General features: G+C 41.7%; 1 long non-coding RNA gene across 1 annotated transcript in view; it reads right to left on the bottom strand.

Annotated features, from left to right (window-relative positions):
• Positions 1 to 5117: 5117 nt before the first annotated feature.
• The window catches only part of LOC307221005, a 37953-nt gene continuing 16752 nt past the window's right edge, over positions 5118 to 26318 (bottom strand). Inside the window, exons 3-4 of the long non-coding RNA XR_013841272.1 lie at positions 9949 to 10018; positions 5118 to 5135 (exon numbers count right to left, since the gene is read on the bottom strand). This is a non-coding gene — a long non-coding RNA (uncharacterized lncRNA). The remainder of the gene's footprint in view (positions 5136 to 9948; positions 10019 to 26318) is intronic.

The following is a 26318-nucleotide window of genomic DNA, read 5'->3' as shown; positions in this document are numbered from 1 at the left end:
AAGAGCCACCAAGAGGGGGTCACTGCTGGATCAGGCCCAGAGCCAACAGGGGGCTCAGACTCTGAGCTTCCATTTTTTAAAAAGTAAGTCTCCAACACTTTTGGAATGAAAGCTATGAAACAAAATGTGGAGGCAAACTTCAAATCAATTGCTTTCTGAGATACATGAGCCTGCTCCCAACTTTCAGAGATTTTAGCCAATGAATGGGCAGAGCTGTGATCAATGAGAAATTTAGAGTTGCATAAGACCAAATGAAGACACATAAATGACTCATAAATTAGAGGTGAAACTTTCTAGTTCATCCTGAAGCTGGTTTTCTTCTTGGTGCCTGTGTCACTCTTCATTTCCCCCCACATTCAGACAATGAAGAGGGATTGCCTGATCCATTTTCAAGCTGTTTTTAGTCTTCCTAGTACAGAAGCCATTGTTGCCCAGAAAAAATAATGAAAAAATTCGGAGCAGTATTCAACTACATTGTTGCTCTAGAAGACACTGCAACAATGCTCTCGAGCACAATGGGTCTATTCTTCTCTCCCTACTGCAAACCTCCTGCAAACCTCCTGCCCCCTCTCCAAATCTGCTTTGCAGGGTCAGGAGAACCCCCAGAACAGCACACAAGGGGAGGAGATGGGAGATTTTTCCTTCAGGAAAGCAGTAAAGCTTGCACTGACAGAACAATCTCCTTAGTGCTACATCTCTGGAGGAGAACCTGTGGCCCTCCAGATGTGGTTGGACTTCAGCACCCACACATCTCTGATCACTGACCATGTCAGTGTACCAAGTTTTGTACCAAGTGTACTTTTTGACTCCGTAACCGTATAATGGTTAGAACGTGGTGCTGATAACGCCAAGGTTGCACCTTCGATCTCCTATGGAACAGCTGCAGGGGTAGATGATGCTCACGGTTCTTACAAAAAAGGTGCAAATTAGCTTGGTTCTTTAAATATGTGGATTGAGCAAAATTCTCCTTCAGGCTCAAATGGGATGGCTTTCATTCCCAATGCAGTAAAAAGAGAGCCTTCAAACAAACAAGAGGTCTGGTGTTATTTCATCAGTGAATCCATAGTTGCGGAAAGTGTGCGTTCTCCTCAGTATGTGGAAACTCTCCCATCATATCAGAGGAACAAATCCTGAAGATTTCCTTCTAACACAGAACCCTTTCCTGACTTATACCATGCAAACAAATAAAGTATTTGCTGGTGATTCTCAAAATGTAGTTCTGCTCGGTAAAAGAATGCCCAACTTTTTAATCTACAGTAGAGATGCTTGACACATCAGGACTGATGCTGAGTTAGTAATATAGAGATACAGCATTGGAAAATTAGACACTGAGGCGTATTTCAGAACAATCTAAAATACAGTAATGGGTTTATTTAAATGTAGCCTCTGTTCATTTTTGATTTTACATTACATTGTTATTGTAAATTGTTCTGTGAATGGAAATGAATCAAAATATAATTATGGAAAAGAGAAAAGGCAATCTCTGCTCATCTTGCGAAAGATGTCGTGAGTCTGACATAAGTTGTTTAGAACTCACAACAGCTGCACCTAGATCACTCATCTGCCTTGTCTGAGTTACTAATGCAAGGTTGAACTGAGTCAGATTGCCCAAATAGCAGAAATGAGTTTGATCCAAAAACCATTGGAACATCTCCCTTTCTTTTTATTAGCTTTTGGGCAGGGCCTTATTGCGATGCAAATGGACAGATATATATTTTTTACTAGATCTTATAGTCTGTTCCGCCAAGTGTGGCAATACACTCCTTCCACGTTTAGCATATTCTATTGTCCATAGCAAATGAAAACAAAACGATACCTTGAGGATTAAAATTATGCACTACACTTTCCTGGAGCGGTGTGATATTTACCGTGACTTGCGTAATCTACTGCAGTGTTTTTGAGTTTCGTGCTACTTTGTTGATTTTGTACACCAGGGGTGGGAAACCTTTGGGGATTGAGGGGGCAGTTTTGATGCTGATGAGAAGCTGTTGGGAAATTCCAGTAGCGGGAAGCGGCAGACCATAAAGTGGGTGAGGCCAGACTGGCACACAATCATATATCCATGACACAAACATGCATGCGCATGCAGACACAAAGCCTTTTCACGTGGCAGTACTGGCCTATCTTTAATTCTTAATAATGGCACTCAAGTGTCACTTTCCATTTTCTTCATGGGTGGTTTTTTTCTCTGCAAAGCACACTCCTTTATCTCTGGAAAAATAGAAGTACAGTTGTACCTTGGATCCCAAATGCCTTGGTACTTGGACGTTTTGGCTCCTGAACACCACAAAATGATTGTTCCGGTTTGCGAACATTCTTTGGAACCTGAACATCTTATGGGGCTTCTGCAGCTTCCAATTGGCTGCAGGAGCTTCCTGCAGCCAATCAGAAGCCGAGCTTTGGTTTGTGAACATTTTGGAAGTTGAACGGACTTCTGGAACAGATTCCCTTCGACTTCCAAGGTACGACTATAGTTTCTCCTGAGCTTGTTCCTGCAGGAAGGATATTCCTGACTAAAGCAGGTTGCATGCATATACAGGGTACAGGTGTGGCTATATACACACTCTAAAAGGTAAAGGTAAAGGGACCCCGGACCATTAGGTCCAGTCGTGACCAACTCTGGGGTTGCGGTGCTCATCTCTGGTGAACCAGAGCAGTGCACAGAAACGCTGTTTACCTTCCCGCCAGAGTGGTACCTATTTATCGACTTGAACTTTGACATGCTTTCGAACTGCTAGGTTGGCAAGAGTAGGGACCAAGCAACGGGAGCTCACCCTGTCACGGGGAATTGAACCTCCGACCTTCTGATCAGCAAGCCCTAGGCTCTGTGGTTTAGACCACAGCACCACCATATGCACCCTAAGTTTTCTTTTTAATCACATGTACCATTTCTGCTTATGTTAATTTTGTGTGTCTAAAGAACTTTAATGTTTTTTAGAACTTTCAAGAAAGTAGCTGTGTTGGTATACATTTGCTTGTGTAAACTCTGCAGCTGGGAGCCTATTTGAAATTCAAAGCCACATGCATTCATTGACTCAGATTGCCATATTTCCCATGCTATTGTTATCTACTTTGGCACGTAGCTGCACTGCGGTATGTCAATTTCTAGTCAATTTGTTGTCATTGTCACGAGAGCTTGAAGGTTTCAGTGACATCTCCAAAGCTGATTAATTGATCTTCATCAGGTGGAAGCTTAAATGAACACTGTTCTCATTAGAAGTGGATTGCTGTTTCTTTTTCAGTGTCACCCACAAGTAGCAAAGCCTATGGAGACAGGCTCACAGAGGTTTTGTTTGTGTGCCAATACCCACTGTCCTCTTCTGGCTCCTAGGCTTCACAGCTGAGGCCACATCCGAACTGAATATTTAAAGTGCCCTTATATCATTTTAACAGTCTTAATACCATTTTTAAGTGAACCCTGTTCCCTGGGAATTGGACTTGATTGTTTAATTACTCTGAGAAGTGTAGCTCTGTAAGAGGAATAGGGGTCGCCTAATAACTCTCAGTGCCCTTAACAAACTACAGTTCCCAGGATTCTTTGCAGGAAGCCATGACTATTTGAAGTGGTATGATACTGCGTAGTGCAAATGGGGTCTGGAGCATTTGTGTGGTGAGGAAAACTGCACCTGTCTCTTTTCTATTTGTTATGTAGCTCTTAATCACATCTTATGGTGCTCCAACCCTGTAGATCAGGCATAGGCCAACTCGGCCCCCCCAGATGTTTTGGGACTACAACACCCATGATCCCTAGCTAACAGGACCAGTGGTCAGGGATGGTGGGAGTTGTAGTCCCAAAACATCTGGAGGGCCGAGTTTGCCTATGCTTGCTGTAGATCTTGAACAGTACAAAAACAAAAAACTAAAAACTGGTGGGATTATGACCCAGGAAGTCTCGATTATAATTTGCTTCATGTGTCTACGATTTATGGAACAACTGCTAAAACTTTAGCCACTGCAATTGGCCTGATTGCTGCCCAAACTCTGGTAGGAAGGGGGATCTTGATGTTAATGTTTACATTCAGCCCATGAGAACCGAAGTCTGAAGCAAATTTCTTCCCTGATCTTGCTATGCTTAATGACTTCCTCTCCCCGATTACAGAGGAAATCATTAGAAGTAGAAAGTGTGCAATTCTTTCATCGTGCCTTTTTAAACACAAGGGAGGTCACCCAGTGGTAAGTTGAGAAAAGATCAGTTGTTCCAAAGGTTTCATAAGACTTATTATCCTACAATTACTTCCATATCACTGGACTTGACTTCCTACATTCATTCTCCAGCAGGCATGTAGCCGGGATGCATGCTCCTCCGGGAAACTTCACAAAGATGTGGAGATTTTCACAAATCTGTCAACTGGAGGAGGAAAGACTTGGTTTGTAAAGAGCAAATCAGCACCAGAATTCTAGAGAGCCAGTATGGAATAGAGAGTAAAGGCCTGGTGAACTCATATTCAAATCCCTAAGATCATTGGATGGTCTTACATCATTCACCTTATATCAGCCAAACCTACCTCTCAGGTGTGTTGTGCGATAAAAAGTGGGAAAGAGAACCACAAGTGCTGCCTTGAACTCCTTGGGTGAAGGGTAGGATATAAATATATAACACCAAGAGGTTTAAAGGCATATTTCATTCAACGATGAGCCTCTCCTCATTCCATTTCCCACCCCCCATTTGATTCATGTTCTGTATAATTTGGGACTTGTGCACAGAGTTAATGCATGCAATAATTATAATTCTCCCTTACTGCATTATATTTAAAGGTGTAAGCTTCTCAGTCTGCCTCCTTTAGGCAAATTACCCCTGAGAGAGCTTCTACATTACAGATGGAGTGAGTGTGATCCCATTAATTGAGCCAGGAAAGAGAGCATTTGAATCGCAGACTCCAGAGCATAGCAAAAACCCTTATCTCATTAAAAGAGGAGCTAAAGAGACTTTCCTATAGGGCCGCAACCTTGGCTGTCCCTTTGAACTGCATGCTGAGTCAGAAAGGTGAGTGATGAATAGATTTATCTGCCTCTTGAGGCATTTGGGTGGAGTTCCTTTGAGAACACCTACCTGGCTGTACTCGCCACCCGGGTGGAATCTTCCCCACAGAAGCAGATACTCAAGAAGGCATCTGGGACAGCCATAGAAAATTAACCTGGAAGAAGATAACTGTTCCATAAGCTATTGATGTAGGTTTAAATGATTCAGATAGGTACTTATTGCCAAGTTAATCTTGTAAAATGCCCAGGTTTCTTTTTGTAGGAGAGGTGCCATGTAACACAGGGGTGGGCAACCTATGTGGTCTTCCAGATGTCATTGGATTCAAACTCCCAGGGGTGGTGGGTTTTGTTGCAGTCCAACTTCTGGGCCACAGATTCCCCATCATTGAACCAAAACACTACCTTTTCAGCATCAGGTTATGGTTATTCAGTGAACCACTGCCAGTTGCAGGCGTGCCATCTGTGCAGGGCCACATAGGAACTATGGGACATCACACACACATGCCAGGCCGCTGCAGTGTGGGGCAGAACCCGGCATGCCTAGCCTGCTGATAGGTGAGTGTCTGTTGTGATGTCTGTGGGGTGGGGGGGGGACCCTCAGAAATTCTGCTGTTTCCCCCCTCGTATAGCTCTTTTGGCATCCTTTGGTGTCCTGCTTGAGGCTCAGGACCACACTATCTCAAGGACTGCCTCTTTCCATATGAACCTGCCTTCAAACCTACCTGGACCCTGAGGTCATCTTCTGAGGGCCTTCTTTGTGTGAGTCCTCCATGAGAGTTTTGGAGGGTGGCAACATGAGAACGGGCCTTCTCTGCAGTGGCTCCCCATCTGTGGAATGCTCTCGCCAGGGAAGTTCGCCTGGCACCTTCATTATACAGCTTTAGGCACCAGGCAAAAACGTTCCTTTTTAACCTTTGGTTCACCTAATTGACATCCTATACCCTTTTAAAATATGGCTCTTTTGGGGAGGGTGTTATTGGGTTATTGTTTTTATTTTGATTTTATATATTGCGATCTTTTCTGCGTATCACCCTGAGACATCCGGGTATAGGGCGGTATATAAATTCAATAAAATAATAATAATAATAATAATAATAATAATAATAATAATAATAGAGGAGGAACTCCCAATTCAACTTTAAATTGCGGCTGGTTGTCTGTGCTTCATAGAGTTCACTGTTCGATGTGGCAGGAGAAAGTCAGTGCTAACCTCTTGAGGGATCCTTGGTAGGAGTTTGGGTCCACCTCCACCGGCCATTTCTGGGGGTACAGCACACGCACAAGCAAGTATTATTGAAGACAGCACTCTTTCCCCTTGGCATGCCCAGAGGGTGTTAAGGTGCACATTGGGGCTCTAACTGATGTGGCCTGATCACAACTGAGGGGCCAGTGTGGTGTAGTGGTTAAGAGTGGTAGTCTCGTAATCTGGGGAACCGGGTTCGCGTCTCCGCTCCTCCACATGCAGCTGCTGGGTGACCTTGGGCCAGTCACACTTCTCTGAAGTCTCTCAGCCCCACTCACCGCACAGAGTGTTTGTTGTGGGGGAGGAAGGGAAAGGAGAATGTTAGCCGCTTTGAGACTCCTTAAAGGGAGTGAAAGGCGGGATATCAAATCCAAATTCTTCTTCTTCTTCTTCTTCTTCTTCTTCTTCTTCTTCTTCTTCTTCTTCTTCTTCATAGGACAGGGGGGCTAATGCCAGAGCCCCAGCTCACACCTTAACACTCCAATGCATCTGTCCCACACTTCCATTCAGACTGCCTTGCAGAAGACTGGCTTCCATTTGGAGGTAGTTCAAACACCTCCAAAGTGGGCCCTTTGGTCCAGTACCTGGAGAGGGTCCAAAGTGGAGCCAAATCCCTAGTAAACACAGAATTCTAGTTGCTGGGTGCTGGAAACGTCAGAAACTACTGTAGGGTATTGTAAGAAAGTGATCAATAATAGACGGGATTGACTCACTAGCAATGAATCCTACAACAGGTGACACTGGCGATCCTGGAAAACAAATCCATTCCTATAGTCCTGTCAGGAACGATGCACTACAAAAGATGTTCTTGGCAGCAATATTGTCTGTTTCCTTTCTTTTCCCAGGCTACATATGAAGTCTTTCCTCTGGTCTCCTCCTCCCTCTTGCCATCTTCCGCTCAGCGTGGCTCCCATGCATCCCCCTTTTTGGTGGTGATACATGCTGTATTCAACGCCGTTGGAGGCTGAGAGTCCTCAGCATGAGCCAGATAAACAGTGTTTTTGTCAAATTTCCTAGACTGACGTACTGTAAAGCCAAATCAATGTGTATTTGAAACGGGAGCTGATCAACTCCGCTGCGGCAAGCTCTGAACAAAGATAGGAAAGGGGAAAGCAGATGAATTAGTACAGTGTGCAAAGGCTTTTAGAGAGATTTCTGTGTGTTTGCGGAAGTGGGGAAAAGATGGGGTTGCTCTGGGCAGGGATGGGATTGCATAGATTTTAATTGAACATACAATGCTCTGTACAATGGTAAAAAGCAAGAATGTTTTGATTGCCATTGAACTACCAAGGAAAAGAAGCTAAGTGCTAAATAAATACACCCAGACACTTTGTGGCAAGGGGGAAAAAATGAAGGCAAAGGTTTCACACTGAATTAACTGGGATTGGTCTATGAAATTACTGAAAAATTGCAGTCAAATGGAAAAGAATTAAATATTTTAATGAGAAATTAATTAGATTGCATTTGTCACGGGCATGGAAAGCAAAGTCACCAATATTTGAAATTAAGCAATTTTATGAAAGAAAAGAGTGGAGTGAGCATACGCATAAACAGATTTTTTTTTAATACACCTGATAATTTCTAACTCAAATTCACTTCTAACAGATTAGAAATTGGTAGGACAGTCTTTATATCTGTGATGGCAGCCACAAAGTGAAATCCTGAAAACAGTAGCCATGAATGTAGCCTGGCAAAATCCCCATGGCAAGGAAAGTAGCATTTATTCTGTGGTAATCAGAGGGGCTAAAGCACTATCAAATTCTCAGGCGTGTGCCCTCCTTAAGGGAAGGACCTCAATAATTTGTTTATTTATTTATTGCATTTATGGCCCACCAGTTCCTTCAAGGAGATTTTATTATTATTATTATTATTATTATTATTATTATTATTATTACCCTGCCCTCCCCAGCCGAAGCCAGGCTCAGAGCAGCTAACATCATACAAATAACACAGTACACATAAAAACAGGAATCAATTAATTAAAATACATTTTAAGATTAATTCAAATTAAAATCTGGACAAATGGCAGTTATCAGGTTAAGATTGAGAGCGGTTAATACTTGTCAGGACCAACTGTTTTCACTGATCATATAAGGACCTGTGAACAGGCTGAGAGGCCTCATTCATGCTTGTTCTTATACAAAGGAAAATAGGTCAGACTGCCCCCTGGCCAAAGGTTTATTCTGTCCTCAATTAATCTCCACAACAACCCTGGGAGGAAGGTTAGGTGGAGAGGCAATGACTGTCCCAAAGTCACCCAGTGAAAACTTCAAAGCCGAGTGCAGATTCAAACCCTGGTCTCCCAGGTCCTAGGTCCAACATTCCAACCACTACACCACGCTGGCTCTCACATATTTTCTAACATTAAAGAATTGAGAGGAATGAACTACACGTTGCAGAAATTGGGGTGGTGGTGGCTCCAGATGTAAGCCCACAGAAAGGGATGGCCGAAGCTGACATCCCTGAGCCCTTCTCCCCACACAGCTTCCCCACTTCAGCCCCACAAAAACCGCTCTCCTGGGAGCTGGGTGGATTCTGCTAACTAAGGAGGACCCTCTCCCCTCTCAGTTATTCATGCCTCAGCCCACCCCTATTAAGCAGGGTCTCCTGCAGTAGCAGCCAGTGGGGTGGTGAAAGTGAGGTTGCATTGCTAACCTGACTTCCCAATGCCAGGAGTCATCCCCTGACACTTCTCCCCTAGGGTCTACATGCTCCCCTCCACCAGGAGGGGACAGACACCTTGGCATTATCTCCCATACCAGGGCTGGAGAGACCTCATGCAAAATCCCCACTAAACCATGAAGCCAACTGGGTCACCTTGAACCATTCACTTTAATAAAATTGTAGAGTTGGAAGGGATCCCAGGGGTTTTGTAAGCCCTCTGCAATGCAGGAATCTCAGCTAAAGTATCCATGACAGATGGCCATCCAACCTCTGCTTGAAAACCTCCAAGGAAGGTTCACCTGCCTTCCGAGGGAGTCCGTTTCACTGTTGAATAGCTCTTACTGTCAGAAAGCTTTTCCTGATGTTTAGAACCTTCTTTCTTGTAACTTAAAGCCATCGGTTCAAGATCTACCTTGTTCCCTCTTCCATGTGACAGTCCTTGAGATTGTTGAAGATGACTATCATATCTCCTCTCAATCTCCTCTTCTTCAGGCAAAATATACCCAGCTCCTGAAAACGCTCCTCATAAGGCTTGGTTGCCCTCCTCTGGACACGTTCCAGCTTGTCAACATCCTTCTTGAATTGTGGTGCCCAGAACTGGAGACAGTATTCCAGGTGCGGTCTGGCCAAGGCAAAATAAAGTGCTTCTATTAGTTCCCTTGATCTGGACACTCTACTTCTGTTGCTGTTGATTCTTTCATTCAGCCTAACCTACCTCACAGGGTTGCTGTGCCCAACAGACATCACAGGATTGTTGTCAGGATAAAATTGATAAGCATGAAGTTCACCTGCAGCTCCTTAGAAGAAGGGCAGAATATACTTGCAACCAACCTATCTCTCTATATATCTACCTATCAATGTTTCAGCTATGGTTTGCAATCACACCATTATATTACATCAGCACTATAATTTGAGGACATTATTTGGACCATGCTTAAAAGAAGAAGATATTAGAAGCCATAGTGATCCTCATACAGAAAAAAAAACAGAAGATGAATCATTTGAAATGGAAGCCATGAATCAGGAGAACTCAGTCAAGTTGTTTTGCTGTTGCTACTCACAAAATGTTGGCCATGGAGACGGAATCTGTCCCGCCCCAATGAACTTGTCATACCTCCTTCAACTGTGAATCTTTTTTAAAAAAAGAAAGAAAAAGAAAAGGCATAACATTTTACCTATCAGAAAAAAGACAACCTATGATTATTTCATGACTTAAAAGGATCACAGTGGGCTTCCACCAATCTCTATAAGCAAGGAGATCAAAGTGACAATGCGATTACAGGTACCACTTGAAGGAAGTTATAAGGTGCTGCTGTTGGCTGTTGTTTCTGTCTCACCCCTGGAGTCCTATTTACAGTTTTGTATTTCAAAGTGATAACTTGGTATAAAACCATTGTTTGTTTGCAAGGCATGCTCTTTCTTCCCAAAACAAACGGTTTAGTACCTCGCATTGCGGACATCAATTGCTCTAAGATCATTTTAATCTCATGTGCTGTGAACCTTTGAGTTGGTTTTAACAATTACTAACTAGGCTAATTTGTATGGCAACAATTTAGAAGCAAGGTACATAGAACACCCAAGCTTTGCCTGTTGATGGGTTAAAAAAAAAAAAGCACCACAGAAGCAATTTTAAAAGTTCACATTTGCCTAATCTATAAAACTAATTTATGACTGTGGAAGTAGGAGAAACAAAGGTTAACAATTAATGGCCTGAGTTATTTAAAAATGACTGAGGTAGGCAGATTTTCCTCCCATTTTGATGACTTTTCACATGCAAATGCTGGCTGCATTGTGCAGGAGTTTACAAAAAAAAGTAATCTATGCAGATGTAGCATTCCTTGCCCTGCACCAGAGGGATGGAAATGTGGTTCCTTTGGAAACATTTTTTTAAAAAATAAAATAAAAATAAATCCAGTATGATAAATCCTTTAACATAGCATGTCTGCTTAAGATTTTGCAATCTTCAGCAGAATGACCTAATTGACTTCATATTGGGCATTGCAACTTGCTTCTCTTTGAATTCCGAATCACATTAAGAGGGACGTGAAATGAGGATCCTGCTTTGTGAAACTTTTAAACCTGTCATAAATATATATATACCCACTGTTTCAGCTATCTTTGGGGGTACAGTTGAATATGTTTTTAAGCCTTCAAGTGAGTGCCATGTGCCAGTTTAAAGACCAACAGAAACCAACTCCACCTCTTGATAAAGTTCTGAGTAAAGTTGTGTGTCTGGAGGAAGTGAAGAAATAATCATAGAGAGCATTGTTCGGCATGAAAAAGATTTTTAGTTTTTGTGACATGTGGCTTGTCTTTCAGCAGAAACTTCATCTCTCAGCCCCTACATTTTGTCTCCACCACATACAATGGTTGTGTGGATGGTGTCACTATGTGCTGGTATATGTTATTCACTAAGTTAGCATTAGACTTGTTTGTATCTGGGTGGAGTCCAAAGTTTCCTGTTCTTGTGGGAAGGAAACAATGAAGTTCTTGTCTTCTACCCTGACTGGTATGTCCTCTGAGTCTTCTGTGACAATGGAAACAGAAGGAAGTGGTACATTTCTTCTCCCATTTTTCACCGTATATTAGCCTGCTAGCTGACACAGTGGTACCTTGGTTCTCAGACAACTTGGAATCCAAACATTGCAAACCTGGAAGTAAGTGTTCCGGTTTGCAGACCTTTTTCGGAAGCTGAACGTGCTCCGTTTTGAGTGTTACGCTTCCGTTTTGAATGTTACGCTTCCTGTTTTAGTGCCACACTTCTGTTTTCAGTGCCACACTTCCATTTTGAGTGTGACACCGAGGTCTGTCTGTTTTTGCTATTTATTTTGCATTTTTGTTTTTGTGGCGCTTTTTTTGTTTTGTTTTTGTGACTGTGTGGAACCCAGTTCAGCTATTGATTGATTGATTGATTGTGTGGCTGCAGTACATTGTTTATTGCTTTCATTTTTATAGATCACTGGTCTCGTTAGATAGTAAAATTCATGTTATATTGCTGTTTTAGGGATTGTTTTTAAAAGTCTGGAAAGGATTAGTCCATTTTGCATTACTTTCTATGGGAAAGCGTGCCTTGGTTTTTGGAACGCTTTGGTTTTGGAATGGACTTCCAGAATGGATTAAGTTTGAGAGCCAAGGTACCACTGTACTGATCACTAGTGTACGTATAACACATAGTTTTACTATAATCTGCATTTGTGTTTTGCACTGAAAAACCAAGAGTCTTGTGGGATAAGCTTTCACGGGCCTTCTTTATGCATGAGGCCTTCCAAATAACAAAATGTTACTTGCTTTTAATGGATATTTTAAAAGGAGTACAATATTGATTATCACTGTATCTCAGAGATAGTGTGGGATGGTGGGAGTGAGGGGTGGGGAGCGGAATGAAGAATGCTATATTTCCCACAGACTCTGGTATGATCTTATACAAGTGATAACAGAGAAGAGTGCGCACGTTGGTTCTGTGAAGATCACTGAATCAAGCTAGAGTTAATTAATCTTATCAATCATCTCAGAATAATCAAATTAACAAAAAAAGTAGTCTGATTCCAGACACAGCAGCTGCATTTTATCATATGAACAAATGGTTCTTCCTTCATATTTTAAATGACTGAAATTTGAAAAATAGATTTGTTAACATCATAAAGGGCAGCAAATGTTATTAAAAAAAGTGGTTGGTTAACTTGTCACTGTTCTGTCCCGAAACCTGGCATAATACATACAGTGTGGTATTGATATAAATTGTGTCTTTTTTAGAGAAGGCCAGCATAACGATTCCCTGGGAAAGATTCATTACTGAAAACCCTAAAGTAATTTTCATTTTTCTCCTCCCTCCACAAGATTTGATCTTGTGTACAGCTAAGCGTGTCTATATATGCTGTATTACTGTGAGATCTGTATTACTCAGAGATCATAAAAAAGTGCCATTTTTCATAATACAGAATGGAGACTTTATAAACCCCGAGTATGAAAGACTTTAAATTGTATTGAAGCTACTGGAAACATTCAATGTGAAGTCAGTCTTCTGGTTTGATTAAAGGGCTAGACATCTGGCCTGTAGCTGACATGTGATGGAATCTTCTAACCCATTTGTGGCAGTCTGGAAAAAGTCCAAACAACTTCCTTGAGACAGCTCCAAAGCAAGTGGTGTAAGGCTTATACCAGAAGCTTTTGGGAATATGTGTGAGTCTACACACACTTAATATCTTAATTCCCCAGATGCATTCATCATTTTCATCTGTTGAAGTCAATCACAATGAATTATTTTCCAAGGGCACTCCAGTCACAGAAATTTGGGGAAGGGCTTTAAAACCTGTGAAATTATGCAACTCAATGGAGAGATCTCTATTCTATCCCCAAATATCCATGCTAGAAGCAACAATGTGTTTGTGTGTGGGGATATTTAAAAGAATATTATTTGTGGTGTGGGAGCTTGTTTATTTTAAGCAAAAGCAATATTTTTATTATATAGGTCAACAGGGCAATCTCATGCGGTGAGTTCAATTGGACTTTCACTCTGGTAAACATGCATAGGATTTAGGGATGTGTCAATCTGTCGGTTTTGATTTCCCTCCATTTCTCATTTTTGCTATTCTTAAGTTCAGTTCTCCACATCAGTTAACAAATTGTTAAAGAAAAAAAAAAGTATCCTCATCAGAATTTTAGCACTAATTTATTTTAATATGCACATTTTTGTATGCAGTTTTGACAAATATACACATTTTTGCAAATAAATTTCACCTTACATAATGCAATTTTGCATGTTATTTTCACTAATATGTGCATTTCTATGCACACTTTACCTTAGTATATGCATTTTGTACACATTGCTTGGCTGAAAAACCACACTGCAAAATTTGGAGAAGTGCAAATTTCGAAGGATGGCTCTGTTTCAGTTTGTGTATTGTTTCAGGAAGTGCAAATCAGATAGGTTTGCCTCTAAATGCAAACCAAATTCATTTCTTTCTGCCATCCCTAAAAGAATGGCAGACTTAATGCTTTCTTTCTTACTTTCCTTGGATTCTATGTAAAATATTTATTAACTTGACTATATCATTAATATTACTTTTCTACTCCTCTATTTTAATTTGAACATAAAAGATATGTATAAAAATCAATTGGACAACAGCAGAAATCAATGCATATAATAGTGTGTAGTGTTAAAATTAATTGACTCAACTTACCCAAAGTGAATTTGGACACCAAAGCATTTTGCCTAATGTTTTCCTACAATGTAATTTTCTGGATTTGCAGCAAATGATCACATAACCAAAAGATTATAAAACGACGAGACATAACAGACAAGTGACAAAACTTTGGCACAAAGCCTTTCCCCACTGCAATCCAATTTAAAGCCTAAAATAAAATCAAGATTATATGTAAAGTGATTAAAAGCAAACGTTAAGTAATACAGTGGGATGTCTCGCTATTTCAAAAGCACATGCCATAAAATTAGAAAGGAACACTAATGCATTCATAAACACTAACCCCTTAATCCAGAGTGGGACATGCTTGCGCATAAATTAAATGCCACAGTTATCAGGATCTAGTCGAAGCAGGAAATGTGTGCTATTCAACTTTAATGGCAGCTTCAGACTGAAGAAGCTAGTATCCAGCCTGTTCTTTGTGTTTCCCTTCTGGAAAGTGTTGCACAGCTGTAAGAATGTTCTATACATATTTGTCAGGTGTAGCTTCCCCACAACGGCACTGTCAGTGCACTGAATCTAAACAGCAACACCCTAGTGGTCCCGGGCCCTAAGGAAGTTAGATTAGCTTCAACCAGAGCCAGGGCCTTTTCAACACTGGCTCCAGCCTGGTGGAACGCTCTGCCTCATGAGACCAGGGCCCTGCAGAATCTGATTTCTTTCCGCAGGGCCTGTAAGGCATAGTTGTTCCGCCTGGCCTTTGGCTTGGAGCCAATTTGATTCCCTCCCTCTCTTTCTTTTTTTCTTTTCCTTCTCCTGTGATGAGGCTGCATTTTAATATTTTAATGTTTCAATATTTTAATGTTGTATTTTAATCTTGTTTTTAAGTTGTATTCATTCAACTTGTTTTTATTATTGCTTGTTAGCCGCCCTGAGCCCGGCCTTGGCTGGGGAGGGCGGGGTATAAATAAAAATTATTATTGTTATTATTATTACTAATCCCCAGCTTTCATGAACATCTCTGCTATCCATGGGAGAGCTGTTGGGAGGTCGGTCTACGTTGCTGACTTGCTGCATGTAGCACAAAACTGCAGTATGAACTATATGAAACATAACCTAGCAGGAGCCTTAGACCTGTGTCTAAATATCGTCCTCCAGGTCAATCTCAGAAGTCTCTCCAGACCACACAAATCCCACCCCTGGCCACAACCCTCACCAGGCCTAGCCCAAACTCTCCTCAAGTCACTTTCCTATCTGGAATTCAGTAAGATGGGAATCCTCCACCTGGCAGATGGGTCTCTCCCATTCTTGGTCCCGAGAGCCAAGATTAAATTCACCTATTTTTCTTCATCTATGGATGTGTTCAAACTTCATGCTCTGGGGAAGTCTTCAAAAAGTTATCTCATTGCACCATTTGTGTTTTGGAAGTGTCTTGCCTAATATGAAGAACTTAAAACAAGGATAAAAATAAAGGGCAATTTTCATTTTCAAGATTTATTTTTAAAGCACACCAATAAATAAAATTAATGTAATTACAGCCTACTGTAGTGAGAAGGGTTTGTTTGCTCTAATCTCAATAATGCAATAAAAATGTGCTTTCCCTAAATGGGTCCCAGCTGCAAACAATCACAAAGAAGAAAGAAAGAAAATCAACACTTACGATCTAGTAAAGAAAGAAATATTCCAATGTTTTATCTGGAACGAAAATGAAAACAGCTAACAGATATCAATTGCCAAAATGAACAAATAAAATAAAATTTGGTCTTCTCATGTGGTTATTACATATCTTAGCTAAAACTCCAGAATCCAAATATTAACATATCTAGTCGATGGAGACCAATGTCGTCAAAGGAACAATGTCGTTCTGTTGGTTATCCTGGGGTGCATTTGCAGTTTTAAAGTAATGGCTTTAGATTACCACATAAATTACATTCAATCACCGTCAAGTCACATCCAGTCTGTAGTTTTTTATTCTACCATTACGCAAAACTGGGGGAATGGGAAGTGTCACAACAGGGCAGGTCTTGCTCATGAGAGCAAACCAGTCAAGCACATAGCATAATTTTTACCTTACACAATCCTGTCCCTCTCCAGTGTGTTGACCAACTTTAAATTAGTATAGACAAGAACATCCTATCTCCACACAATTTTAGGGTAAGGGCTTCAATAGCAGAAATAGCATACTCCATCCTTGTCTTAAGTGCCAGGTCAAGTAGCTCCCTAAAGCTTTCCAGGACTGCCAAATCAATAAAATCTGTTATCTGTGCCTAGGTGTTCCATGCAGTGTTAAAATAGATAAAGGCAATCTTAAGGGCAGCAATAGACAGTATAGTGACCTCCTTCCAGCTAAGTCGCTGCAGCAGATGAGGATAAAGAGAGGAAGCAGTGCAGCAGTGGCAAGGTCAGTGCAGTGCAAACAGACTGGCAGGAATGCTGCATTGGCTCTGCTGGCATGTATGCACCATGCCAGCATGCCCCTTCCCCTCTCCATTCCGGTTTGCTGCAGAGACTCAACCAGATGGTGGTCAAGTGAGTGGGACAGCCTCACTACAACATATGCTGCTGTTTAATAAGGGGCAACATCCCAACTCCGCAAATGGCAGACAAAATTACACTCGTTTATCTTCTCTCTCACACACACAAAAGAATAAACCCCAAATACCTACATCTCCCCTCATCAGAAGGAGGGTAGGGAATCCCCAACACAGAACTATACTACTTCGCCAACCAAGTGTGCCACATAATCCCATACATTCTAGAAGACGATACAAAACAATGGGTACACCTGGAGAGAGCCATAATCGAAAATATATCCACCACAGCATATACGGTACATTCCTCCCAAACAAAGGGAAATCCCCACAACACTATACACTATACAGAAGCAGGCAAACTGTCCCCAACCCTATGCCAACTAATCCCCCTGGCTCACCACTCATTCTTCCACCAAGCAGCACAAAACTTCCAGATAAAAACCTGGCAAGGCAAAGGCTTATACCACCTAGCAGACTTCTACCAAAATAACAAATCCACACTGACACAAGAATTATAAGGCAAATTAGGGGACACCCAAATGCCCTGGCTAACACACCACCAATCACATGCCTTCTCAAACAATCCAGTAGTAAAAGCAGCAGCAACTAGGCCCCTGACAACCTTTGAAAACCTCCCCCAAACAACAAAGGGATGTTATCCACAATATACAAAATAATGCTCCAAAATCCCACAAACCCCCTCAATGTAATCAAATAACAATTTCAAAGGCTATGAAATTAACCTCACCCAATGGACTAGAATGTGGTCTAAACATCTCTTTAAATCCATCTCAGCTAAAAGAAAAGAACTCACCCTGAAACTCACTTACAGATGGTACCTAACACCATGGAAACTAGCGCTGATATGCCTAGGAGCCTCACCAAAATGCTGGAGAGGCTGCACCTCCACAGGCACATATCTCCACATGTGGTGGGAATGTCTCCAAAGCCAACTCTTCTGGACATCAGTCATATAAGAAATATGCAAAATAACTAAGCAGGTATTAGAAGTCATCCCAGAACTGGCTCTACTGAACATCTTCCAAGATAATGCTGCCCACATTATAATGAGCTGGTGAGGCAGAGAAGGAAGGGGCCAGAGGAAGTAGGCAGCAGTAAGGGGCTAGCTTTGTGAAAACAGAGGAGGGTTATAGCCCTTGAGATTCATAGAATCTTAGAGTTGGAAAGGGCCCAAAGGTCATCTCGTCCAACCCCCTGCAATTTGGGAATCTCAGCTAAAGCATCCATGACAGATGGATGTTTCTCCAAAATAGAGACCTCTTAGTTTCAATTTGCTGCTTCTGCTTACCACTGCTTGCTCTTTTCCACTTGCAAAGTCTGTCATAACCTTTATCATAGTTGTGTGTCAGGATTAGGTCACAGTTGTTGAAAGTGGGAAGTTGAAACTGAAGGCCACTCAGTCAAGAAGTCCACAGTATACGTGAGACTTGCTAACCTGTCTAGTTTGCTAGCCACCAACCCATATTTACATCTTTGCATGTGCTGCTAAAGTTCTGAATAGGATGCTGGGATGTGAAGTGACTTGAAGCAACTTGCACCTGAGTGAACTCTTCAGGGAGGTCGGGTTCATGCTAATTTGAGCTTTCTCAGTAAGTGGTGACCTTGCCCCACCAAACTGGGAAGAACAGGGTTGGACATTCCTCAAAGAGAATGTTCCAACTTGTTTGGATGAAATCAGCCTCCTGATCTTTTCGTTCTTTAAAAAAATTAATAAATAGGAAGAAAGAGAAAATGAATCCTCAACCAGCTGGAATCTTAATTAAATATCAGTGTATCAAAACAGGAACGATGCAATTTTGTCTGATAGAATTCTGAATTTAGAAGCAGGGTGTGTGTTAAAGGCAGTTATTATTATCAATCATCGCTTCTTTAGAGTGCGGCAGCTGAAAGTTTTATGCCACATAAACTTGTTGGCTCTTGCTGAGCAATATAGCAAGATCTAAGCAACGTCACTCCGTGAATATAAAAATGTTCCTGTAATTTTCTTTTTCTTTTTCAAGCGAGGACATTTAGCGATGCAACATTGCTTCCCGGCTTCATTTTATAAACGTCTGCTGGTTAAATCTCAGAAGGCCTTGCATGCAGATAATTAACCATTCATATCTAATTGACTTAAATATTAACGTTTTCTGGATGGAGGAAACATGTGAAAAGGTTAAATGGCTTGTTGAAGGTCAAAGAAGGATGGAATGGTAGCAAAGAAAAAAGGAAAGAAAAGAAAAAAGCTGATGACAGCTCGGTAATCTCTAGCCCTACTCTACTGAAGAGCTGCACTCTTATGCTTTAGGTTTGCAAAATAAGGGACTTGGTGGGAGAAGGTAATTTCATACCATTTTTAGTGTCCTGTACAACCTCACTGCCTAAATCAGGACTAGGCTCATGCACCAAGTGCGGCCCCACAAGCCTTTCCACCTGGCCCTCAGAACTCTCCTCAGGCCACACACCACCTTACTTCATACCCTAAGTGCTTTTGAATCATGACAATGCCTCTTCCTAGTTTGGATGAAGGCTAGCAAAGGGTGTGTGAGCATCTGTAGAAACCTGCCTACTGCACAAAGGTAACATGAAATTAATATCCATTGCTCCACCCACTGTGGCTTCTGGTCCCCCCCATCCCAGGATATGGACCTTGCTCTGAGAAAGATGCCACAGCCCTGCACTAAAATGCTAAATTCAGTAGACACACTTTGTAGGGGGCAAATAAGATTAAGTACTGTGAAAGTTCAGACAGCACAAGTGGAATGTGATCTTTGACCTGAAGCACATTTCCAGAGGGGGAGAAACACCTCAAGAATCTGTATACACACATTAAAGGGGAATGGATACTATACCAGTAAGGATGGAGGGGAGTAGGAATTCAATGAAGTTTTCCATTTACAGGTGAACCTACCTAATTTACATGTCTCTGAATTTTGCAACACAGTTCTCTAGCCAAGCAATGGTGTATGCTATGATTAAATGTGCATTGAAATGCATATATATTAGGGGAAATAACATACCAAACTGAATCATATTAGGGAATATGGCTTTGCAAAAAATATGTAGAGTTTGCATAGCAAAATGTGTATATTAGAAGAAATTTGCACTGAAATGCTGGTGAATTTCCATGAGGACTTTTAAAAAAAGAAAGAATTGCAAACTGATGTGGAAATGTGGGGATCCGAACTTAAGAAGGGGAGAATGAGCAACCGAAATTGGCAGATTTATTCATCCCTATTTATGAGACCTATTAAACAGATGATGACACTGGAGTGTGCTTAAATTACATCCAGTACTCCTATTACTAACACTGCCATAGTGCCAACTCCCTGGGGCCCTGGGGGCCCGAGCACCCATAAAATTCCCTGTGAAGGGGCCAGGCACCCACAAATTTCAGGGCCAGGGCCAAGTACGCTGCATGGCACCCACAGCCCTGAGCACCCACAGTTGTGGGACCAAGTTAAAAGTAAACTAAAGAGCAGAATGATGAGCTTCCACAGAGATGATCACATATCATTTTGTACTTCTTAAGTGGATCGTTGATCAACAGCACAGAATTTCCTTTTATATGCAGTGTTGCTTTTCAACTGGTGGTTTTTCATAGTGGCCTGGCTCTCCTAGATCGGCAATCACAGCCACTTTGCTCCTTAGCCAGTTGTGCTGAGAGCCACAATTGTCACAGTTCATGTCCGTGTGGTAAGGGCTGCTGGTTTTTAAAAAGGGTTTCCAGAGGCTTAGAGGCTTTTTTAAGGGCCATTCCCAATATAAACAATTTCACGTAAAGGTAGAAGAAGAGAAGAAGAGTTTGGATTTGATATCCCAATTTATCACTACCCGAAGGAGTCTCAAAGCGGCTAACATTCTCCTTTCCCTTCCTCCCCCACAACAAACACTTTGTGAGGTGAGTGGGGCTGAGAGACTTCAGAGAAGTGTGACTAGCCCAAGGTCACCCAGCAGCTGCATGTGGAGGAGCGGAGACGCGAACCCGGTTCACCAGATTACGAGTCTACCGCTCTTAACCACTACACCACACTGGCAAGGTGTGGTTGCCTTGGAACGTAACCCCCGTGTAAATAAGGAGTTGCCTGTATATGTCACTGTGAAACAGCGTGCAACAGCTCCCTTCCTCCTCTCCAATAGAAAGCTGGATATTATTGAATCCGTATCTAGGATGATCTAAAGGAGCAGTTGGTTCCCTCCCTTCAGGGTGTACCCTGATATATGTACCCTGTTCATGATAAAACAGCAATAAACCAATCAAACATACAATAGTTACTAATATGTAATCTCCCTGTATACAAGTTGTACAAGTGACAATAAAGTATTTCAATTGCCCATATCAATACATTGCAGTGGATAATTAGCCTTTATGTAACGAGGACGGCATGCTCACTGGAAGAAGGTCACCCAGTCATGTTTGACCACAGCCATGCTCCTGATTCCCTGGAATGAAACCGTTATTTTGCCAGCTGCTTCTGAACCTATCTGATCTTGCATCGCATTCAAGGCCTTTGATTGAAAAGATGCTATCACCTTTAATGTTGCACTCTCTGCAGAAAGCAAGAGTACAGAGTCAGACTCCGTTCCCGAGGTTTTTTATTTGTTTTTGTTTTTTAAGAAAGCCAGTTCAATTTAGCCTTTTAAAATTAAACCACATTTTGGATTAAACCAACACATGCATTAGTGAGTGCTTCATGAGATTCTGTTTATAAATGTCTTGGTGATACGATCTAAATTAGATTGTTTCTATTGGAGGAGCCCTTTATGCAGAAGCAGTTGCCATGTCCTACATGGACAGCATCATTCTGTTGAGCCCAGGAAGCTCTGAATCCCTTTCAAACTATTATTATTTTGAATTTTTGAAGTCTATTATTTGATCACACGTTAAAGGAATTCAGAATTTTTATTCTGAAATAAAACTAGAAACTGAGAGTATTTTATGTCAGCTTGCCAAAGCAAATAAGGTAAAGGGACCCCTGACCATTAGGTCCAGTCGTGGCCGACTCTCGGGTTGCGGCGCTCATCTCGCTTTATTGGCCGAGGGAGCCGCCCTACAGCTTCCGGGTCATGTGGCCAGCATGACTAAGCCGCTTCTGGCGAACTAGAGCAGCGCACGGAAACACCGTTTACCTTCCCGCTGGAGTGGTGCCTATTTATCTACTTGCACTTTGCCGTGCTTTCGAACTGCTAGGTTGGCAGGAGCCAAAGCAAATAACTTATCCTAAAAACCAAGGGTTTTCATTTTCATTTTACTAAAATTACATTGGTACAATGCATCTCTAGGCCCCATGTTCCAGACAATTATTTGGGGATGGGAAGAATGAAAATGGCTTCAAGTGTGGGAAGGCCATAGCTCAGTAGTAGAACATCTTCTCCAAATCTGCTCCTGGGTTTTATCCCTGGCAACTCCAGGTGGGGATGGGGTGCCAATCATTATAGATAGATCAAAGGTTTGACTCGATATAAGGCAACTTCTGAAGTTCTAATCACATGGTAGAATTATCACATCTGCTGATATGTGCCAAAACAGAGAGGCAACTCCAATAACACAGGGTTGTTTCATATGTGAGCAAGAATGCCTTTCTAGAAGACTGTGGCCAGGGCTCAGAACTCACCTTGACATGCCCAGCTGTGTGGGCTTACCCATGTAAACTCAGTTGAAAGAGTCTTACTACATTAGTAAAGCACCAGTGACTTGAATGTGCTATAGACATGCAACACCAGATGGCACCAGAGAGCAGGAAATTTCAAAATGTGGTTTCCCATAGAGATTTTTTCTTTTGTTAAAACATTCTATTTTTTAAATTATTTATAGCGTTCCCCCCCGTGTTTAGATCCAACCTTAATCTCAGTAAGTGTGTAGAGAATGGCACCCTAAGGCACTTTTGTATACTAAGGTGGTACTCCCAACCCTTCCCTTCCAGTTACACTGCCTAGCCCAATATTCTGTGCCACTCTAGAGGGTTCCCTTATCCTCAAAAGAGTGTTTGATTGTACACATACCATACTTTTCTGTGTATAAGACTAGGTTGTTGTTGTTTTTTACTAAAAAAGAATGTTAAAGGGGGGTAGTCTTACACGGGGGCAATCTCCCCCCCCCATTTTCTGAATTTTGAGTCCCCAAAAATAGGGGGTATCTTATACACCAGGACGTGTTATACACAGAAAAATACAGTATATGTGACACAGTAGTTGAAATGAGAAGCCTGAAGCAACACAGTTTGTAAGCAAAAGGACATATACAGAACTTTGGAATATGGATCCTAGCCTGGAATCCTAGCCTAGTTGGACCAGCTGGATGGCATTTTCCTGGGAGGACTTCCATTGTGGTTGAATCACATATCCAACGGTTAACCAACAATCTGGATTCTTGTGAAATGCCTTGCATTATATTTCTGAGTGTGTGCAAGATACTTTTGTGCTTTTGAAAGGACAGTGTACTGTTATTGATTATGTGCATGTTATAGACAAGCAGGTTAGCATTGCCCTCCCCTCGAAAAAAAAACACCACTCACTTTTGTGCATCAATGGCTTAAACTCGCCATGTTAGCATGTAGAGAGATAGAAGTAGACATGTCTCATGATTCCCTAGGGATAGCTTAGCAAGCTCTTCATTGACAGATGCCAAGAAGGCAATGTAACAGTAGCAAAGGTAGTTTGACTTGATGCTAGGGTTTTTTGTTTTTTAAAAAGTTTGCATTTACTGATTAACCTGGCCTCCATGCCTCAACTGGAAGAGCTGTGTTAACAACACAGTCATAGGAAGCTTAGTTACAGTTCACAAATGCACACACACTAGGGATGAGGGGATTAATTTAAATTTAGTTCACATTTAAAGGAACTGACCTCATTTACTCTTTCCTAAACAATACGCAAACTGAAGCACAGTCATCCTTCGTAATTCACTTTTCTCCGAATTTTGCAATGCACATCTCCAGCCAAGTAATGTGAACAAAATGCATATACTACAGTGAACTGTGCACATAGATATTTGTGTGTGTGCATAAGTGAAAATAACAAGGAAAAATGAATTCTATTAGGGGAAATTGCTTCGCAAACATGTGTATACGAAGTAACATTGCATACAAGCTTGTGTACATGAGGAGAAATTTGTACAAAAATACTGCGAATTTTCGCAGACAATTATTATTATTTTATTTTATTTTTATTACAAAGAAAGAGAAACAGAAGAAAAGAAACCTATGAGCTCACACTGTGTATGCAATTCACCACCAATACATCCATCCACATTTAAACATTTGAATCGACATAAGCCAACAAAACATCCAGATAGGTACCCAAACGAAATTGATTTTTATAAGAAGCGTGATCAAATGCAACAAGGACTTTTTGTAAAAGCACCGTGGAAATGCAGAGAACTGAACTGGGCATAAATGAGAAACTGGGAGAACTTGAAGTTAACATATTCATCCAATACACACAGAGAGAAACATTTCAAGAACGAAAGCAAAATGACAACCGGTGGATATGGCCTGATGTTGTAAGCTGAAAATGAAGACAAGTTCCAGAATGTGGGGGGGGGGGACCCAAAACAAAACACAACAGAAATCCCATAAGCACCACAGTTAGCTTACCGCCATATGCCCGGACCAAAGAAAAAAGAAAGAGAGAAACGCCAGCAGCAGTGGTGAGCCTAGGGAGACCTTGTGTCATTAGCCCCTAACCCAGCAGCAGAAGAAACTCATTTAGCCCCACGCTGGACCTTCATTAAGACAGACCTGAACCAGACTGTTGCTGTGCTTTTGGCACTGCTCTCGCACGGCTCACTGTTGGGGACGCAGCCATATCTCACCTCAGCAGGGATGCCTGGATCGGACGTTCTTTTCATTGACAGATGCCAAGATGCAGGCACAGTTAACAGTAGCAAAGGCAGTTTGACTTTACACTGCCTTTTTTATGTTGGCATATAGTAGTGCTAACTGCTAAGCCTTTATGAGAAGATGGGGGGTTTTTTTGTGTGTGTGTTTTTAAATACTTTGGCTTCTGCAAACCACTGGGCAAAGAAAAACACAAGGCATCTGTAAAAGCTATCATTTAAAGCTACAACAAATAACGAACAACCCCAAAAGCTGCTGTTGACAATCATTAATTCAAACCTCAGGACTTTAATAAAAAATCAATGAAGCAAGAGATATCAATATATTCTAAGCGCAAACCTGCGAGTTCAGCCGCCCCCTACTCCCAACCCCATAAACGGGGGAAAGGACACTTATATAAAAGGTATGAAGAGAACAAGCCATCAAAAGAAGATACACAATTTTTCCCCAAGAAAAAAATTAATTAGAACATTTAAGTGAGTTACATAGAGAAATGCACATCTTTAAAAATTGGATTTTGGATTGATGTTTGCTTAAAATCTGTAATGGCTCCATCAAGAAGACAGAATGAAAAATAAGAGCAAATAATCAAGATGGCAAGGTGTTGCTGTTGTTGTTTTTTTAAAAAAGAGAAAACAAAAACCTTTGCTTTTGCAAAGAGAGTATTCATGAGTACTGTTCAAATTCTTCCCACTGTATACTTCATTACAAAGCATCTGCTGTGAAAAGACTGTGGCTCCCCACCCCCACCCCACCGCTCTCTCTGATTCATACCTAGCAGCTGTCAATCCTGCCTTCCTAACCTCCAGGCTTAACTATTCTAATGTGCAGCGTTGATTTTGAAGACTGTTGAGAAGCTGCACTTATTGCAAACTAAAGCAGAGGTGAGCTACTGGGCATACAAAGCAGCGTATTATGACTGCTCCGGAATCTGTCTGCACTGGCTTTTCCCCCAACCTTCCAGATATACGTAATTCAAGCTACTCTTCCAGTTTGCAGCCAGAAAAAAGATTTGGACCCCGCCTGCCTTTAGGGATCGTTTGTTGCTTTTGTGTTGTTGGTATTGTGGCAATGGCAAGAATGCATTCAAGCACCAAGGGCCTTCAGTGATATGGGGAATCAGATTCTAAGGAAGGCAGGCCTCTCCTTAAACCAGGGGTCAGCAACCTTTTTCAGCCATGGGCCGGTCCACCGTCCCTCAGACCATGTGGTGGGCTGGACTATATTTTTTTTTGGGGGGGGGGGAATGAATGAATTCCTATGACCCACAAATATCCCAGAGATGCATTTTAAATAAATGCACTCATTCCACTCATGTAAAAACGCCAGGTAGGCCCCACAAATAACCCAGAGATTCATTTTAAATAAAAGGACACATTCTACTCATGTAAAAACATGCTGATTCCCAGACTGTCCACAGGCCAGATTTAGAAGGCGATTGGGCTGGATCCGGCCCCTAGGCCTTAGTTTACCTACCCATGCCCTAAACATACCAGGATCCAGCACGTCTCCCACTATAACTGTGGGTTGTATCTCATGCTGGTCCTACGCAGAACAGAACCATTGAAATTAATGGACACGACTAGGCCTGCCTTACTCCTGGATTTCCCTGGATATTACCGGGATCTCAAAGGTAGAATTGAAATATGGCAACCCTAGACATGACTCACTTGGGTCCATTAATTTCAGTGAGTCGACTCTGAGTATGACTAATGTTATATACAACCCTATATCCTCACCTGATAATGTAAGGAATGTGTGTTCCTTTTCCCCCAACAGCCCTTTTTCCTAATTAAAGTTCAGGCTGAGCCAAAATGGCCCCCTGCCATCAGTGAGAGGTGGCAGATAAAATGAGGGTAAAATGAAGGTGAAGGTGAATTCTCTCTGTAATCATTTCCTTCCCAGATGCATCTGGGAA

The sequence above is a fragment of the Podarcis cretensis genome (assembly GCF_951804945.1).
Source record: "Podarcis cretensis genome assembly, chromosome: 7".
NCBI classification, from domain to species: domain Eukaryota; kingdom Metazoa; phylum Chordata; class Lepidosauria; order Squamata; family Lacertidae; genus Podarcis; species Podarcis cretensis.
Note: the sequence above shows the minus strand (reverse complement) of the source record. Positions and strands in the feature narration are given on the sequence as shown.